The sequence below is a fragment of the Ursus arctos genome, unplaced genomic scaffold (genome assembly GCF_023065955.2).
Source record: "Ursus arctos isolate Adak ecotype North America unplaced genomic scaffold, UrsArc2.0 scaffold_33, whole genome shotgun sequence".
NCBI lineage: Eukaryota > Metazoa > Chordata > Mammalia > Carnivora > Ursidae > Ursus > Ursus arctos.
Genome location: NW_026623019.1, coordinates 6,549,456 through 6,565,191, shown reverse-complemented (window position 1 = coordinate 6,565,191; position 15,736 = coordinate 6,549,456).

Genomic DNA, 15,736 nt, shown 5'->3' with positions numbered 1-15,736 from the left:
GCATGACAACACGAATGCGCTTAATGCCACAAAACTGCACACTTTAATATGATTTGAGGGATAAATTTTATGTTATGTATGTTTTACTACAATTAAAAGAAAAAAAAAGAATGGGGGGAAAAGAAACCCTAATTTGGAATACTCCACAAAATAAGTGAATGGCCTCAAAGTTTGACACCATAGAGCCTAGTCACAATAATTTCAACTTGAAAATCTTTAAAAGTAGGCATTGCCCAATGCCTACCTTGGCCATTAAAAACAAACAAACAAACAAACAAAAACACAAAAAACCCACAAAAACCTAAATCTCCCAGGTTTGGAATGTCTTTTTTTTAAGATTATTTATTTATTTATTTGAGAGAAGAGAGAGCATGAGTGGGGGAAGGGGCCCAGGAAGAAGGAGAAGCAGATTCCCCACTGAGCAGAGAGCCCAACATGGGGCTTGATCCCAGGATCCCAGGATCATGACCTGAACTAAAGGCAGATGCTTAACTGACTGAGCCACCCAGGCGCCCCTGGAACGACTAACTTTCAGCAATAAAGTGCCCTGGTGAGGCTTCCAAGATAAGCTGATGGCAAAACGTACACTGAGGTAAATGAATTTATTCGCTTGCTGTCTTAGGTTGGTCACTATAGCCATCTGAGCACGTGATCCTATCAATTCCTACAAGCCTGTATAAGTTAGGTCCACTTTGCAGATGAGAAAACCGAGACTCGGAAAGATCAAATGGCTGTCTTCAGGTCGCATGGATAGGAAGCAGTGGATCTTGGATTTGAACCAACCCTCTCCAATACACATCTTGTCCACAGAGACTATAGGAGGTCCTTGATCACCTGTCTTGTATTAACACCTAATGAATCCTCAAGCAGTGAAAGTATCACCCCCATTTCCCTTTGCTGGGTGTTCCGGGCTGCGCGGGGCTAGTACAGGACAACCAGCAAGGCCCCGTTCGCGACTGAAGGTGCCCTGCTCTACCTCTGCCGACACCCTCACAAATCACACAGGGGATTAGGACGGACACGAAATGCGTGAATGTCCCTCACGAGTTCATTTCACTTTATTTTCTCCCAACTAAACATTATTGAAAATCTGTGTATCACACTGGCCCAGAAACGGGGGCTGGCGTTAAAACAATGCACAGAGAAGGGACTTGGCGGATTTGAGTACGAAAATCTCTGATTGTTCCACTCTCTGTCCTCCTGCTTTTGAGCACAGAGCCCACCGTGGTGACCCCAGCTCAGAAAAGGCCCTCCCCCCGCCGCCTCCCACCATTCCCCGGGGAAGTGATTACCCCACGAAGCCGGTTCCGCATCTACCCCGCGCCCCTCCAGCCCTTGCTAATTGCTCCTAATTATACACCTCACGGATCCCTCTCCCCCTGGGGTGTGTGTCCAGAAAACACATTGTGTTCTGTCTTCTCGTGGGCTAATTAGGATTTGCCGAAGGAAGCCGCCGCGGAGCTTGGAACCCTCTGATCTTCCAGAGAGGCCTGCCCTCGTTTGTCTTCCTTGCTGATTTTCCCTGACTCTGTTTGTCTTTCTCTGCTTGGCCACCTCGGCTTCATTAGGAGCCAGGTGCAGCCGTCCCGCCGTTGGATGAAAGGGCTCTCTTCGCTCTTTGTTCAGGCACCTCGTCAGCCCCGAAAGCGTGCTTGCTGAGTGTGCCGAGAGCTCACTTGATGCCGCTTTCCCCTCTCCGCATTCCCTCAGCGCAAGCTGCGAGGGAGGAAGGTTCCGTGGCATGTTTCGAAGTGGAGGGTCAGTGGTCTCCGTGGATTCTCCGTCAGTGGAACCTGAGCACCTCTAAATCGTTTACAGCACGTCTCCTGCCAAGTGACTGCGTGCAGTGTGTATGAACTCCCGGCAAGTGCACGTTTCAACCACTCTGTGATAGATGTCCTCGGGGGCCACCAGAGGCACAGCCCCTCGGGGCCTGGCCGTGTCTCCTGGCGTGTCCGGCTTCTTCGGCCCTGCTGCTGTTTCTGCCACGAGACTGTGCGTCTCGGTGACGTGGAGCTGGGGTGCTGGGTGGGATGTGGGGGCTCTGCCCCGAGTGCGTTCTTATGACCTTCAGAGAAACAGTACAGGGTATTGGAGAGAGGAAGCGGCAGAACGTTAGGAACCCAAGGCTCAGGCTAGGGTCCCACCATCAATATCCCTGGGCAGGTTACTCCCCTGCTCCGCAGCTCCACTGTGCCGCCTCGACAATGTTTTACTTCGGATGATGTACTGTATGCTGCCTAATTGAACATGATAATAAAAAATGAATATTTTACTAGGTGACCTGTAGGTGACAGTCTTCATTTCATCAACCATTTGCTCACTTTGAGTTACGGAGATTTGATGAGTGTTGTGGGCATACAGACTGTGGAGAGCCCGAGCTGGTCTTTAGTTAGCCTTATGCTAACCCCCAGCAAGGGGTTGCCCGGAATCACCTCCTTCAGCACAGCCGACTTTTAAAAAATTGACCACGAATGAAAAGTGCTCTCTGCTGCACCTGGATTTGTGACTTCCCTTCTCCACCCTCCGCCTCCACGACTCTCCTGGCTCCCACCTCACAGCCGTTTCTCTTGAAGACGTGTTTTCTCCTGTGGGCGTTCATCGTAGTCCTTCTTCAATGTTAATTTTACTGTCCTCGAGAGCAAAACACTCACCCATGTTGCTCTGACAGATCTTTAAAATCCAGAGTGGTATACGAAGGTAAAACTTAGATTCTTGTAAGCATTTGCTATTCATCACGGGGATCCAGAAATAGACTCCCTTTTCAGAGAAGAGAGGTACCAGCTAAAATGGCTCCACTTGCCTTGGCTTGGAGGTTGCCATTTTGGACAGCAATGTGAGTTTCCTTTCTTCTTTTTTCTTGCCTCTGTGAATAAGGAAATGCCAGAGACCTGCCCACCCCCTCAGCCAACCCAGTACTCCCTGTGCAGGTGCTTCTGCCAACTAATTAACACCTCCTTCACAAGCTGTAAATTGGACGGCAGATGCACATGAATGCAGAGCCCAGTGGGGAGTCTCATGCTCTCTCTCTACATAGATTTCATGAAAGGCAGGAAGTGAAGTCAAGCAGGCTGATGGGAAATTCATTTTGCCAACATGGCCACCCCCAGAATCTTAAATAAATTTATGGGCTCCTAACACAAAATAAATCTCACATATCTTTGGAGGAGAGGCCCATGTTGGTTGTTTTTCAAACGTAATCCAGGGGGTCCTTGAAGTCCCGCAAAACTTACTGAACGCCTTCGGGCAGCCCTTGGATGGTACCAGAGGCGCACGCACGTTGGCACACCTACCCACTGAACGTTATCCCAAACCTCCAAGGACCAGGGGTCTTGATCATTAAATTCCTGCCTCTGGTCTCAATCTGCTCCAATCTGTCCTTTATTTCGCTGCCAGGGTTCTGTCTATGAGCCAAATAGGATCATGTCACCGGCTTAAAATAGTTTTTTGCTTCTCCCGTTCCCAAAGGATATATTTGAAGCTATGGAGTGGGGGCCCACAGCCCCAAGGACGTGTCTCCTGCTTGCCTCCCCGTCTCTCCTGATGTGCCTCCATACCTTACACACACCAGCCAGACTGAACTGTCTGTGGCCCCGGCCTCGGTGGTCTTTCCCCACAGCTCTGCCTTCTAGATCTCTGTCCCTGTCCCGTTCTCGCTCCAGAAGCCATGATTGCTACTTTCTCCAAAGCACCTGGAAATAATTGTTTCATTGACCTTCAATTCAGTCCACTTCAATTCAGTTCTATTCAATCCAACAAAGTCTACTGAGTAACTAACTTTTCTGTCAAATGCTCTGCTGTGCTCAGGAAATATAAAGATAAATAAGTCATAAGCTCTCTCTCCAAGGAGCTTACAAGATAGTGGAGTAGAGGAGACATTTGTAAGTAACTATAATAAACTCCAGTGGGTCCTCCTGGAGGGCATGCCTCCAGGCCTGTGGTGACACAGGCTAATTAATTCTTCAGAAATGGCAGCGGGTGTTGAAGAGGACACATATGTTGGGGGAAAACTTCAGAGCAGAGCCTGACATTGGAGTGGGGCTACCCTAGCTTTCTTCTCCCTTTGCTTTGGTTCCATGTTTCCTGGTGCATAGAGGACAGCGATTTGGGGAAAACAACACAGAGACAGAGACACCAAATCACATGGAATGGGCCCAGAGGGCTGAGAATATTAAATATAATGGATATTGGGAGACGTGACGAAATAAGCTTCGCAGTAGGTCAGAAACTGACTAACTTCCCTTCACGTAGAGCTTGTCTTCCTTTCAGAGGGGGAAATCATTTTGTACAAATACACAAGACTAGAGCTATAGTGAACGGCTAAACATTGTTGTGTGTGCAAGCGAAAATATGGAGGTTTCCAACGTATTGCTGGAACTTTTCACCAAAACTTCAGAAAATTCTGGACTTGTAGGTAATGTGGGACGTAATGGAATAGGCAGGTGGCCCAAAATATAATGGGGGAATATTCAAGTCTTGGCTTTCTCCTTCCTGAGAAGCAAGTGATGACCTTGACCAGGATGTGCAAGGGAATGACGTGTGTGTGAGTGTGGCCAGTCTTCACGCCTACGCAGCTTGGTCTGTGGGGCAATGTGTACTTCTCAATTGAGGTGCCGGTCTTTGTCTCTGCATTTGGTTCTCCAAGTGTGGTTCCCTCCTCATCAGCGGCAACAGCATCACCTGGGAGCCGGTTAGAAATGCAGAGACTCGAGCCTGGCCCAGACCCACTGACCCAGAATGTGTGTTTTCTCAGGATCCTCAAATAATGCAAATGCACACTGAAGTCTGCCAATCCCTGTGTTACCTCGTGCAAACGTCACAGCAGCTCCACGGGGCTCCCGATGCTCGGCCTCGGGCTTCTAGCACACAGGAGGTGCCAGAGTGCATGCCCGCGGGAGTGCGTGCACAGCGTGTGCAAGCGTCGGAGTGGAGAGAGGGACCCAGACTGCACTTACCTCCTTCCTCCCCCCATCACATATGGGCACCCCACACACTTTGAGAATTAAATCAATAAAAAAAATGTTTTCCCCATGAAAACTTCTCCCCTGACTCCCTCCACACACACGCACACACGCAAACGCCCGCGCTTGCTTGCTTGTTCCCAACTTCTAAACAGCAATGGTAAAGCCAGTGGGCAGGGAGGGGGACATTTGTCCAAGGGGCCCCTGACTTGTCTGGAAGGAATAGAGAAAAACTACGCAGGGGGCAGCGAGAAGGGAAGTCTAGTTGTCCCTCTCCCCTCTATTGTTTGTTGTTGTTTTTCTTTTAACTATTCCCCTCTCAGTGGAACAGAGTTGCCAAACCACCTCGCGTCCCACCAAACAGGACGTAATCAGGCAGCACGAGCACCTACCACTTCTTCCTTAGTCCATGGACTCCTGCGCCCCAGACTGGGCTTAGACAGAAAACACTAGACAAGGTAGACAGCCCAGCCGACCAGTAGGGAATTTCATGCCCTCTTTCTCAAAATCTGACTCTCTACCCTTTCTTCTGAAAGTAGTTTTATTTATTTCCGAAGGGGAGAACTGAGGGTTGGAGAACACTCCGTAATCAGTAAGGTCAGGGCTCTGAGAAGCGTCTGTGGGCTAAGCGCCAATATCCGCTCCTTCCTGGTATAGGTAAGCCTGCGACTAGCTTCCTCGATGTCACAGTCATGATTCTGGCTGTCAGAGCAGCCCCACTGGCGAGGCTTCTGTGGACCCTTAGAGCATCTGCCAGGATCACAGCGCTTCCCCCCTCCCCCCCGTTTTCTATTGCTCCTCGCTCATCCGGGGAGCCTGTTTCAGGACTACACCAAGTGTAGGAGTCGGCGATCTGACCAGGGGTGGGTACCTGGGCCAAGATGGGGACCTCAGAAGCCCCCCTTTGTGGATTTCAAGTCCAGATTGATAGGATGTATACCCATATGTCTGCGTCTACACATACGTACGCATCTATATTTGCCTACTTGTCTATATGTAGAGAGAGACTGGCTGATGTACTCTCTTTTCTTTATGCTGGTGAAGCATAAGCCTTGGAATGTGGGATGGGCATCATATGCTAGCTATGTGGATCGGAGAGCAGAGGAGGCTGCTTACACAGAACAGAACAGCCCGGCCCAAACGAGCAGAGATGAAAGGAGAGAGAGAGGGAGAGAATGAACGCCGAGCTGGTTAGCGTCTCAGCTCCACTCACGTATCTCCTTACACGTGTACCCTGTGTTTTTTCAATAGCTTTCCCTTCACCACTTAAGCAAACTCAGGTTGGTTTTGTTACTTTACAGACAAAAGAGTGGCTGCCTTCCGTTTGGCCGAGGGGAGTTGCCCTTCGCCCCTCTGAAGCAGGTCTTTCCCCGTCCCCCACCCCAGACTCTGCTCTCGGCACTGGTCCTGAGGGTGCAGCCCAGAGAAAGGGAGGCCCAGAGAGGGCGTCTTGGTAACGTTCGCTTGGGGCAGCGGCAGCCCTGTCATGCCTGCACCATCCCTGTGGCTCCCACGCTTCAGGATGGCAGGTCCCTCTCTAGAACGCGCCTGGAACTCCCCTCAGGCAGCACAGGAGGCAATCCTGTCACAGGTCACTTGCTGGATCGGTCTTCTTGGCCAAGGGGACGGACTCTGGATGCAAAGTCCTTCATGGCCTGGGAAGGAGAGGGACAGCAGTTTCATAGCACGCTTTCCAACGGACACAGCTGGGCTGAGGAGGGAAGCGACCCAAGAGGGATATCCGTCCTGGATCCTGGAGGAAATGCTAAGAAAGGAAGCCAAGTGAGCACAAAAGCCCGTCGGAGCCGTATGGGGCATCTGCTTCGACTCCTAGAATTCTCCGGGTTGGGGAGGAAACCAGCATTCATGAAGGGCCTGCCCCGTGAAAAGTGCTTGAGTCGCCCAAACCCTGTCAGTTGGGTAGGATCCTGATTGAATAGATGAAGAGATGGAGATCAGAGTGGTCACGTAATTTGCTGAAGAGGTGAAGACGGAGCGGATTCCCAGGCCATCTTACTCCCAAACTAGAGCTGTTGTCGGAAGGACCCGGCCACAGTCACCCAGCTAGAGCCTGGCCTTGGCCTACCCGCCCAATGCCCTTTACATCCACCACGGTCCAGGCAGAGTGCCTGCAGCAGCGCTGACACCGGGCAGTCAGAGCCCAGGCGGACAGGCGGACAGCTACCTGAAGCGAATGGACCAAGAGCCCAGGGTCACCGGCTGCAGCTGGGCTCTGCCAGGGGTTGTGTGCAAGTCTGCCCAATGACAGCTCAACACAGATCAGCCAAGTCTTGATGAGGGATGAAGTTCTAGAAAGGGTCGGGGCCGAGGAAAAGTGACCTCAGAGCCAACAGAGTCCAGGCTTCCTGTTCTTGGGCTGGGACAGGCCACCAATGCTGTATCCTGGTGGCGCCCAGACGGGACAGCATTCATGGACCGAGCTCTGGATTGCGTGGGCAGCCCCGGGGGGCCCGGAGCACAAAGGGGCTTTTCCCCTCATGGACCCTTGACCTCAGACATGAACTCTTTCTGGGGACAGGAGTGTGGCCTTTTGAAAGTCTAAGCAGAAGCGAGTCCAGGGCACATGGCAGGGAGGAGAGAGAAGACAATCTGGAGTTGATGAGAGAAGACCCAGCTGTGCAGCCCCACAGCGCCCCCGAGAGACCGTGAGCTCCATGTGCCATGCAGATATGCAGGGGGTGGGTGTGGGGGGTTGGCGGGATGGGTCACGCGACGTCCGCAGGCTGCACAGAGGACCCAGCTGTACACACGCTCCGGTGCCATCCATGGAGACATGGTCTGCACATGCTCAGGAGCGCAGCCAAGTCAGGAGGCTCTTGGAGTAGAAATCACAATGCATCCTTCTGTTCTGAAAAGTCTTGCAAGGCATCTGGGTGGCTCAGTCGGTTAAGCGTCTGCCTTCAGCTCAAGTCACAATCCCAGGGTCCTGAGATCGAGGCTGCTGCTCCCTCTCCCTCTGCCTGCTGCTCCCCCTGCTTGTACTTTCTCCCCCTCTCTCTCTCTGTCAAATAAATAAATAAAATATTTAAAAAAAAAAAAAGGCTCAGACTGCAACAAATGTTTGCACTGTATGCCATTCACTGTCTGGCGACTGTCAGGGTATTTCTTGGGCCCTGATGGACACTCCGTGGGGAGTTTTCATGGGCGGAGACGCTCCACTGCGCACCTTCTCTCCAGGCGCTTTGTGGGTCTGTGGCGTCCGAGCTCTGAGAATCTTCCCAGGCCTGCCCCTGACATTTACGGGGCCCACGACGAGACTGCAGATGGAGGCCCACAAACTAAGATCTAAATATTTAAAAGTCCCTAGGCAAGCTAGGAAAATGATTAAATTTAGTATATTCTCTCCTCTTACCAAGTATGCTTCCATCATGAGCTGGAGAGCCAGGTGTGCTTTAGAAGGATCAGGGACTCCCTGGATTTCTTGGCCAGAGCTTGGGTGGTGGCAGGAGAACCTGTCCCCAGCCTCCTGCCTGTGACCCATTCCCCTCCTCCTCCTCAAACCCTTCGTGCCATCTTCAGCCACAGGGCAGCTCCGTGCTGACGTATGGCCGGCCCAGTCCCGGGTCCAGTTCATCCCCAATCCCATGAACAGCCACCTCCTGGCCACCCCCTCAGGTGGGGGGACGTGTGCACCAGAGACCTGGGCCCCTCTTGGGAGGGTGGATTTGAGAAGAAGCTGGGAGCAGCAGCGGATGCCCCAGATGGGGAATTCTAGATTGCAGAATCCTGGAGTGGGTCTAGAAGGGGAGGGAGAGTGGGTTTTGGGTGGATGAGTGAGCTCCTTGCTCTCGGGGGCAGGCGTGGAGGGAGGGCAGCCAGCGGGGCCTCTGAAGCATGGCGCTGGCCCAGCAGATCCTCTTGTTCACTTTTAAAGATAACGCTTATTTTTTCTAATGGCCCCAGGAAGGTGACAAGGAGGCATCTGTGTGTACTACGGGTTGCTCTGAGAGTAGGATAAAGACAGACCTGGGCAGGCAGTGGCACCCCGAGGACTGTAGGACTTGCTTTTACTCCAGGCTGGCTCCTTTCCCTCGTGCGGGCCTGTGCTGATCTCAGAGCTATGCTCGGTGCTGTGGACCATCACACGTGACCATGATCAGTGCACGATCCGTGATTTTTAGGGATGGCAACACTCTTCAGCAAGACTTCACACGTGCCTGGGCCTGTGCCAGACCAGCTACATGCTTGTCTCACTGTGCGCGAGATGAGCAGGACTATTCCTGTTGGAGAAGAACCGGGACCACAGCAGTGTCCTACAGGACCTTACCTGCGACACCGTGAAGGGTGTAAGTGGCAGTGAACAAGGTATTCTGGCACCAGGGGCTGTGACCTTCCTCGGTGCCCTCGCAGGATGAGAAAAAAGCAATAGTCGTCCACCTTCCCCCACCAAATTTCTCACCACTGTTCCCCAGGCAGGAGTAGGTTAGCCTCGAGAAAACATACTTGAGATGCTAAAATCCGTGTAACTGTGTGTGTGTGTGTGTGTGCACGCGTGCATGTGAGCAAGCTAGCAGGGGAAGGACGGAGTCAGAAGTCTATTTTCCAAAGTGCATGTGAGGGTATGTGTCCAATACCCTCTTTATGGCAACGTGGGAAACCTAATGACGGGGGACCCGTGTTTCCCCCAATGCCCTGTGTGGCAGGCACAGGGTGTGTGCTGGGCTGACACCTTTTACTTCTTCAGAGTCTGCGTTAGCTGCATGGCTCTCTGGAGGGATCTCAGCCAATGAACGACCGAGACAGTGACAGCCAAGACACAGCCTTGTCTGGGGGGCTTCCGCAAAGAAGTGGCATGATGGCCTCGCTGGTTCCTCCCAACACGGAACCCCTCTGCTGGGTAAGAGCCATCTTTGTTCCAGAGCACCCACCAAGCCTCCATCTGGTTGGCATCTCAGTTTGATGGCGCCCCCGCCTGACCCTGCTTCTGGCCCTTTCCTTCTGCAGGTGGCACTCTTCAGTGAACATGTTGCACTCCCAGCTCTGTCCCGGCATCTGCGTCCTGGAGGGCCCAACCCTTGATACGCATAGCCTCATACTTCACAGATGACCAAACTGCAACAGCAGCCTGCTGGCATGTAAGGCCACAAGGACAGGGACGACCGTGTGTTCTCTCTTCTGCATTATCCCCAGCGCCTCGAATTGTAACTGGCATCCAGCGCTGGGTATGGGGCTCGGTAAACACATGTTACATGAACGAATGCCATCCAGATCTCCGCCTCTGCTCACACTGGCATCGGCTGGGTCTGCGCTAATACTGCTTGTTAACGATCCTCTAGTTCACTAGCTCCCTCCTCCTCCAGCTACGCCAACATCCGGGCCCCTCCCTTCCTCCCTCCTTGCTCTCTCTGACTCCGTCACTGAAAATGTAGGTCAGACCCAGTGCTCCGTGCTCCAAACCACCTTCCCCTCTTCCCTTCAGCTTCTCTTCCTTCTCTGAGTTTCCAGCAGGCCAGGTGCCACGGCCACTTGTCAGGGGCTCCGCTCTGACCTGTCCCACAGCCATGCTGACCCAACAAGGTGCTTACTTTTTAAATCGTTTTTAGGTGTCAGGTACCCTCTTAGGGTGCTCCGTTTTTATTATTATCTCTTTTTTTTATTGTGCTAAAATAGACGTAACATAAAATTTACCATCTTAACCATTTTTAAGGTTACGGTTTGGTGACACTGAGTACATTCGCTCTCACACCATATATAGAATAAATTCAAAATGGATTAAAGACCTAAATGTGAGACCTGAAACCATACAACTCCTAGAAGAAAACACAGGCAGGAACCTCTTTGACATCGACCACAGAAACTTTTTCTAGATACGTCTCCTCACACAAAGAAGACAAAATCAAAAATAAACTACTGGGACTACACCAAAAAAGAAAGCTCTTGCACAGTGAAGGAAACCATCAACAAAACGAAAAGACGACTTACTGGATGGGAGAAGATATTCACAAATGAAATATGAAATAAGGAGTTAACATCCAAAATATATAAAGAACTTACACAGCTCAACACCAAAAGAGTAATCTGAATAAAAAATGGTCAGAGGACCTAAATAGACATTTTTTTCTGAAGAAGATACACAGATGGCCAACAGACACATGAAAGGACGCTCAGCATCACTCAGCATCAGGGAAATGCAAATCAAAACCACAATGAGCTATCACTTCACACCAGTCAGAACGGCGAATATCAAAAAGATAAGGAATAACAAGTGTTGGTGAGGATGCTGGAGCAAGGGGAACCCTCACGCACTGTTGGTGGGATTGCAAACTGGTGCAGCCACTGTGGAAAACAGTATGGCGGTTCCTCAAAACAATTAAAAATAGAAATAACGTATGATCCAGTAATTACACTACTGGGTATTTAAACAAAGAAAACAAAACACTAATTCTAAAAGATATAACATCCCTATGTTTACTGCAGCATTGTTTACAATAGCCAAGATGTGGAAGCAACCCAAGGGTCCTTCGATAGATAAATGGATAAAGATGCTGTGTGTGCGTATACAATGTGTATACAATGAAATATCACTCAGGCACAAAAAAGAATGAGATCTTGCCATTTGTGACAACACGAATGGACCCAGAGGGTATTATGCTAAGTGAAATAAGTCAGACAGAGAAAGACAAATACTATTTGATTTCACTTATATGTGGAATCTAAAAAACAAAACAAAGAAACAAACAAACAAAACACAGAAACAGACTCATAAATACAGAGAACAGACTGGTGGTTGCCGGGCAGGGGAGGGTAGTGGGGGAGGGGCAAAATGGAGGACGGGGAGTAGGAGACGCAGGCTTCCAGGGATGGAATGACTAAGTCACGGTGATGCAAGGCACAGCACAGGGAACATGGTCAGTGGTACTGTAGGAGTGTTGTATGGTGACAGATGGCAGCCACATGTCGCATAACCTATCCAGTTGTCAAGTCCCTACCTTGTCCACCTGAAACTAATGTAACACCGCGGGTCAACCGTACTTCAACGAAAAAGTACAGTCACAGTGGTGTGCAACCATCATCACTACAGGATTTTTTCATCATCTCAAACAGAAACTCTGTTCCCATTAAACAGTAAGTCCCCGTTCCCCCTTTCCCCAGCCTTTGGTCACCTCTACTTCCTGTCTCTATGAATTGGCCTGTTCTAGGAATCTCCTACACGTGGAACTGTACAAGATCTATCCTTGTGAGTCTGGCTTGTTTTATATAATGTTTTCAAGGTCCATCCACGCTGTGGTACATGTCAGAATTTCCCTCCTAAGGCTGAAGAATATTCCATTGTACGTACAGACCACATTTTGTTTATCCATTCACTAGTTGATGATTATTTGTGTTGTTTCTACATTTTGGCTACTATGAATAATGCTGCTAGGAACATTGGTGTATAAATATCCTTTTTTGGTCTGTTTTGAATTCTTTTAAGTATATGAGTGGAATTTCTGGATCATATGGTAGTTGTATTTTTAAGTTTTTGAGGGCCCACCAAACTGTTTTCTGCAACGCTAGCAGATACTTTTCAGAAGAAGGGTTCCATGATCAATAGACTTTATCCTCAAACTCTTTCTTGGAGTTAGAATGCATTTAGCAGAGGAAAGGCTCTGACAGGTCCTGACGTAAAGAATCTAAGTAACTTAGATCCACCATCCTCCTAACTAATTTGGCAGTGGAACCTTTTCTTTGCAGAGTAACTGGTAAACACACCCTCCTCTGCTGGTTGGGGAAACAGTTCTCTGAGCTCAGCAGGCTGACGCAAGGAGAGCTGGGGCTCAGGACCAGTGCGGAATCACTCAGAGCCCAGAGACAGGGCCCCCCACCTCTCCAGCTACCCATGGGGCCCCCTTGACAAGTTACCCTCCTTCTCCTGAGGCTCTGTACTTGCTCTGTGCTCTGCCTGCTCGACCTGTTCTCTGCTTCTTGAAGGTTCACTTGGCCTTTAGGACCAGCTCAGGCACCTACCCCTTCTCTCAGGGAATTCTGGCCCTGCTCTGCTATCTCCCCAAGTGGGATTAGAAGCCTCCGTCTTGCTTGGCTCTTATGAAACCGTGTTGCCCTGTTAGACGGCTGCCAGTGCATCAAGGGGCCAGCGCCACGGTTAGTTTGCATAAGCCACCGTGGGAGAGCTTATTAAAAATGCAGATGACTCCCTCTTACCCTACAAATTCCAACTCAGTAGCTCTGGGGTGTGCGTTTTTAACAAGCACCCCAGGCAATGTTCTTGGGCAGATGATTCCTGGAATGCCCCTGTTGTGAGCTCCGTGAGGATAAGCACCACCTTCCGCCTCTGTGTCTGGTACACGATAAATATTGAATGAGCAGACAAATGAACGAGGAAGGGGGGCATGCACACATGAATGAGTGAAACCACTTCTGTTTCCTCTTCTGTAAAAGATAAGGTTGGAATAGACATTCTCTAAGTTTTCTCTTCGTTAAGCTTCTCTTTATAAAGTTTAGGTTATTTTACCCAAGAAACTTGATCAGAACTGTACACAATACATAAGCCCAAGCACCTGGAACCACCGTGGAGAACTGCTGAAGAGGATTCCATCCACGCTGATATTTAGCAGATGACCCGGGACTCACAAGTAACCGTATTTCTGACGCTGTTGATTTTATCGTAAGTTAGAGATGCAAAGAGCGGCAGATCCTTGTACCCCTGTGAATTCAGTCGCATTCTCTCTAAGAGTGAGTAGCTGAGAGGCAGCACCGTCAGAGCCAAGAACCCCTAAGGTTGAGGATTAGGGAGGGAGGCAGAGGGGGAACCAGAGGCCAAGCAGGTGCAGCAGCCCTCCTTGCTGCTGGGAGGGGGAAGAGTAGAGTGCTCCCACATTTCCTGGCGCGGTCTTGGAACGTAAAACCCCGACTCTCCTCTCCCCCAGGACGGTGCAGGGGTTTTGAGAAGCAGCACCAGCTTCTCACAAGAGCTCTGTCTGAGAAAAGTGAAGTCTCCCGTTGCTTATAACCTCTCAGCATTTCAGAGGAAAAGGTTGGCTAGGACTGCCAAGAGCCAGCAAATATTTGGTTAGCCTGGAAAGAATGGGTGCTCATTTTCCAATTCCCACAGACTTCTGTATGCCCAGTTCCTTTTATTAAAAACTTCAAATCCAGAGATAAAGTTCGAAAGGCACTCCAGGCTCTGAGCATTCGTCTGTGTCCCAGGGCCCAGGGCCCAGAATCCAAACAAAGAAAAGCTTAATCAATAGAAGTCATGCATTTCCTCTAGGAACAGGACCCGGCCCAGTGGAAGATCGGCACAGGGTCTGAATTGAGGTTTTCTTCGCGTGGGTGTTATGGAAGGTGCTGGAGGACGCGCCTCCTGTCTGCGAGGATCAGCAAACTACGGCCCACGGGACAAATCCTGCCTGCTGCCTTCTCTCCTGTGAATTAAGAATGTTTTTGATTTTGACGGTTTTAAATAGCTGAAATAAATCAAAAGAAGACAAATATTTCATGACATATGAAAGTTGTGTGAAATTCAAATTTGTGCCCACAAACACGGTTTTATGAGAACACCGCCACACCCATTCGTTTGCGTGTCGTCTGTGGCTGCTTTCGAGCGACAGGACTGAGTCGTCGAGACTGAGACCATATGGCCCTCAAAGCCTAAAACAGGTCTTATCTGGCCGTTTGCAGAAAAAGTGTGTGGACCCCTCGAGTAGGGGATTGAAGGCCTGGCTTTCATTGGCATTTGAACTAAAAGCTAGGAAAAAAAAAATATATATATATATATATATATTTATACGCACACACACACACACAGTTAATTATAAAGCAGACACCTGTTTAACGTAACAAGGGGGCCAAGAAATAAAACAGTGCTGGTCAGCACCCCAGAAGTCCTCCGTGTGTCCTTTCTTCCTGACCGCAGTTAATCAGTACCTGGACCTTTGTGATAAGGTCTTCTTTGTTGTTCTTTATACTTCTACCACCTAAGCTCTGTAAATGAATTATGCTTGCTCTCGAACCGTATATAAATAGAGGAACACCGTACATTTGCTATTGTGTCTTGCTTCTTTCTCTCAACATAGTTTGTGAGACTCAGCTCTGAGTGTGTAACTGCCTTTGCTGCCTGGCCTTTGGCTCTATGACTTTAGCAAAGTTCATTTCTTCATTTTATTGTTTTTGATGGACAGGTGGGGCATTTCCAGTTTGGGGCCATTGTGAATAGCAATGCTGAGAACATCTTGCAGCTGAACCCTTGCTGACTTATGCAAGAGTCTCTCTCTCTCTCTCTCTGTCTCTCTGTCTCTCTGAGGAGTGGAATCCTGGATCGTGGGCTATGTGTATCTTCAACTCTACCAGTTAATGCCAAACTGTTCCCCAAAGACGCTGGACCAGATCACACTCCCACCAGCTGCCTCCTAATTATTTAAGGAGCAGAGACGCTCTCTGAATCTTGTCAGTCAGCACTATTTCCATCTTCAAAACCTGAACCACAGGGGTCTGCTGCCTGCCTCCACCCCTGGTTCCCTAAAGAGCCAGACAAGGTGCATGCGACCCATCATGAGACAAAGATACTGCTTTGTATCTTAAGTCTTAAAAATGTAGCAAAATGACAGTCAATATTCCAAGAATGATCCTTGAGCGAATGTGATCTCTTTTAGGTTCATGCGCTTGGCTCGGGGTCAGCGAGGCGTGAGAATGCCCTGACTACCGTCTCCCTACCTAACCGCTCCGGCTCCCATGACGGGAGCTGAGGAAGGAAGCTCATCACAGTCAGTGGGTCAGGTGGCCTTCCAAAGCCTGCGGAGTGCACAGAACGGGCA